The following is a 4,940-nucleotide window of genomic DNA, read 5'->3' on the forward strand; positions in this document are numbered from 1 at the left end:
CACTACTAGGGAAAGGCTTATAGCCGCACTCCTTACCGCCGGCAAATACGAGCTGAAGATGCCGGCGGTAATACCTTCCGTGGGGCTTAACAAGCATCGCGCCGGCGAACACGCAGGGACGGCGCCGGGGGTAGCTCCTTTACCGCCGGCGAAACGAAAATTGAGGCGCCGGGGTGCAATGGGCCGCGGGGTCCCATTTGGGCCCAGCCTTACCGCCGGCGTATTGGGCCCAAAGCGCCGGGGATACTGGGCTCTACCGCCGGCGAACGCGCGCAGTAGATGCCGGGCGGTATTGCCGAGCCGTGGTGGGCCACCTCGGCCTTAACTTACCGCCGACATCTTATGTTGTAGGCGCCGGCGGTAACGTGCCCTACCCCCGGCATTTTGGGTTGTAGGCGCCGGCGGTAACTCCGGGCATGTCCATTTAATTAGGACGACCAGCCACCTACCACCACCCACACACACTCATATGTGATGGCAAATCAACCCAAGCACTAGTTAGCTCATTCCCCCACCCATTTTAGCTATTTCAACCAATAAAATATGATGTATTTGAGCAAATCATGCACTACCTAGCCCCTCTAGCATGATTTGCATAATCTAGATCTAGATCTATGTCCTCCCACCACCTTTTCCACTAGATCTAGCTAGATCTCTCCATTTCTTAGATCTCTAGATCTCTCAAGCATTAAAGTCGACGTGTGGCGTCTCTCGGGTGCTTTTGGACGTCGCGTCAACTAATAGGTACATAACTAAATGAGTGGAATGTTCATATGTTGGCGAAAATTCGCGGTTATATCACTAGTACTAGTGGTGGCAAAAGGTGGTCCATATATGTAAATGCATTGTTTTGCATTTGTTTACGCGTGTGGGAACATTGAGTTGCCAATGTTTTTGTCCGGAATGTTGATTAACTTCCGTTCCGGCGAATTTTGGAACTCCAGCATGACAATATTTAGCAAAGGTCATGCCGAATTTTTTCCGTGAAAATCGAGACGGCGGTGTAATCAATTATCTTGTCTTGTAGGCGGCGATGGTCATCGCGATGAGGGAAAGCGTCGTGGATAGATACGTGGAACGCGCGACGGCCGACATGTATCGAAATAAGCGAAAGGATATAATGTGTCCTTGTCGAAGATGCAAGCTAGGATCGTTGTTTGACCCCTTCTCAGGCATAGTGAATCAACACCTGCTCAGGTATAGTTTCATGGAGGGGCATACTCGGTGGATGAGTGATGATGGAGATGATGATATCGATGGTGATGATGATGGAGATGATGATGGTGGAGATGATGATAACGAAGGTGATGGAGAGGATGCCCCACACGACAATGGAGAGGAGGTTGAAGAGGATGGCGCACACGTTGATGGTGATCAAGAAGGCCGGGAAGAACATGCGGCCGACGAGGACATGAGTAGAAATACCCCGCTAACCGCGGCCGTGCGAGACCGTCATGTTCGGGAACTTCTTCTCGGCAACACATCGACCGACCCCAAAATCGCCGGTAGACGGAAGGCTGAGCTGGATCAACTCGAGGTAGACTCGAGAACTCCGTTGTACGATGTAGCTCGTGGGACGGAGGAGAGCCGTCCGAGATACGCTCTCGATATTATGGAGATGAAGGCAAAGCACAAATGGACGGACACAAGCGTGGACGAACTTCTTCGGATACTTGAAGATCCACTTTCCTAAAGATAACACGTGTGCCGGTAGCCTACAGGAGGCCAAGAAAATCGTGTGCCCTCTCGATTTACCGCACCGTAAATACCACGCATGCATCGGTGGATCGCGTAATATATCGGAACGAGCATGCCAATCTCGATACATGCCCACGAGTGTGGCGAATCTCGATACAAGAGAGGGACAAGAAAATCTCCTCGAAAAGTTGTGTGGTACTTCCCGCTCACGCCCCGTCTGCAGCGGTACTTCGTGGACCCCAAGGAAGCAAAGCTCATGCGCTGGCACGCGGAAAGAAAGGAGGCGGTGATGCGTGATGTGGAGCGGGTTGAAAACCCAGTGCTAACACACCCTTCGGATGCAAGCCAGTGGAAAACATTAGACGATGAGTATTACGAAGAATTCGGGAAAGAACCAAGGAACATCAGGTTGGGTGCGAGCACCGACGGACTCAATCCGTTTGGGAACCAAAGCAGCAAGCACAGCACCTGGCCCATGTTTGTATGGATGTACAACCTCCCTCCATGGCTATGCCTGAAGAAGAAGAAGTACATACACATGAGTATGCTAATCCAAGGGCCGACGCAGCCAGGGAGCGATATCAACCTGTATCTGGAGCTATTGAAGGAGGAGCTAGTCACTCTGTGGGAGGAAGGGATAGAAACTTGGGACACCTACGGACAAGAAACTTTCCGTATGAAAGCCGCGACCGTTGACGACGGTGCGGGACTATCTTGGATACGGATATATCGCGTGCCGTGTGTGCCACGGACACAAGGCATGTGTGAGGTGCATGGAAAAGACGCCGTTTTTACAGCTGGGTAAGGATCCCGGGCCTTCAAAAACCGTCTACATGAGGCATCGAATGTGGCTTCCCAAGAATGACCCGTGGAGGAAGCGTGGAGACCTGTTCAATGGGAAGGATGAGGTCGAGGGACCTCCACCTAGGAGAAGCGGCGAAGAGATAGATACTCGTTGAAAAACTGGAAAGACTGCCCTCCGGCGGGTAAGATAAAGATGCGAAGCGGAAGAAAGGAGACAAGAGAAAGAAAAAGGAACCCGGGCCGCTCTTGGGGGTATGGAAAAGGAGGTCCGTGTTTTGGGACTTGCCGTACTCGGAAGATCCTCGGTACGCCTCATAGCCTTGATGTCATGCATATCACGAAGAACGTGTGTGAGAGCTTGCTTGGCACCGTGCTCAACATGCCGGAGAGGACCAAAGACGGGTCGAAAGCAAGACACGACCTGATGGCCCTTGATATCAGAAAAGAGCTTCATTTCGCCCGAGTTGACCGGGAAACCGAGGAGGAGGAAACAGATGGTCGCAAACGCAAAAGGGTGGCCAAGCAGCGCGAAACTCCTCGCCCCTCCTGCTTCACTCTAAATCCCGATGAGCTCGAACAATTCTTCAAGTGCCTACTAGAAGTCAAATTTCCCCTAGGCTACGCGGGGCTGATACGCGAGATGGCTGGACCCGACGAAAAAAATCTTCGGCGGGATGAAGTCTCATGACTCGTCATGTCATGATGACGAAGATACTTCCGGTTGCTATCCGAGGGATAATGGAACCGCACGTTCGTGCGACGCTGACTGACCTATGTAACATCTTCGACGTCATCACTCGAAAGTCGATAACCGTCAAGAAACTCGGGAGGCTGCAGGAAGAGATCGTCACCATCCTATGCGAGATGGAGATGTACTTCCCGCCCGCATTGTTTGACATCATGGTCCATCTGCTGGTGCATATAGTGGACGATATCGAGGATCTTGGGCCCGCGTTCCTTCACAACATGATGGCGTTAGAAAGAATGAATGGCTTCATCAAAGGATACGTTCGTAACAGGGCACATCCGGATGGAAGCATCGTCCGGGGCTTTCTCACCGAGGAGTGCATCTCTTTCGCAAGAATTATTTAAACGAGGACGACCCACATCCGGTTGGATTGCCCGCCAACAAGCACCTCGGCAGATTCGAGGGAGTAGGCCACAACGCTGGCAGGAGGGAACTCGACGCGGATCAAGATGATAGGAGAACAGACTTTAATAGGGCCCACTTAGTAGCACTACAGCACATGAACGAGGTAGAGCCTTGGGTGGATCAGCACATAAACATGATCAAGAGCAGGGCTGACAAGCCGATGACGCAAGAAGAGGTATTTAGAGCGCACAACTCCTCTTTCGCGAGCTGGTTCAAAGACCAGATTGATGCCAACCCCCACCAATGGCAAGCGGCGTAGACAAAATGATATTAGCCTTGTCTTGTGGGCCCGCCCCCAACCTCATGACTTATCAGAAATACGACATCAATGGTTACACATTCTCCACAGAGGAGAGAGACAATAGAAGCGACTATCAGAACTCGGGTGTGACGATGGAATCGTACACGGGTGAAGAGAAGAAAAGGTACTACGGAAGGATCGAGGAAATGTGGGAGCTCGACTACGTCGGGGAGAAGCTACCGATGTTTCGTGTCAGATGGGCTACGGATGTCACAAAAGAAGATGCGTATGTCACCACCATGCGACTGCCCCCCAAATCCAAGACCAAGAACCCCACCGCGCAAAATGAGCCTTGGGTATTGGCTAAGCACGTCAAGCAATGCTTCTTCATAACTGACCCGTCAAGGCCCAGCCGTGTTGTCGTAAGGAGAGGAAAAAGGGCCCTCGTCGGAATGGATGGAGTTGCCGACGAGCAAGACTTCGACGGCCTCGTCGGAGACCCAATGATGGAAGAACCCGATGAAGACGATAGAACCTACACACTAAGAAGAAGAAGGACGACGCTACCTAGGTCAAGTGTTCCTCCGTACACAAGGAGTCGCGACGATACCGGTGGGGTCACAAGGACCAAGCGGAAGGGACTTTGAAGTCATTTGTGTATTTATAATAATTATCTCTCGAACAACCATTTGTCCTTCTCAAGTGTATCCTAAATTTATGTCTTGGTTTTTTATCGGATCTCGCCGAAAGTACTTTGAATTCATTCAAGAATTAAAATCATCAATTTATGTCTCGCAATTTATCCTTCATTGGTTTATTTTATCGGATGTTGCCAAAGGACTTTACAATTTATCTAAATAACTAAAAACAATAAAAAAAAAGGTCTTAAGAAAAGAAAAAAAAGTTGCCAAAGGACTTTACAATTTATCTAAATAACTAGAAACAATAAAAAAAAGGTCTTAAGAAAAGAAAAAAAAAAGGGTGCCTTTTTTGCACCCACAGGGATTCGAACCCTGGGTGCTTCGGCCATGCGAAGCAATCGGA

The sequence above is a fragment of the Lolium rigidum genome, chromosome 3, assembly GCF_022539505.1.
Source record: "Lolium rigidum isolate FL_2022 chromosome 3, APGP_CSIRO_Lrig_0.1, whole genome shotgun sequence".
In the NCBI taxonomy this organism is placed as follows: domain Eukaryota; kingdom Viridiplantae; phylum Streptophyta; class Magnoliopsida; order Poales; family Poaceae; genus Lolium; species Lolium rigidum.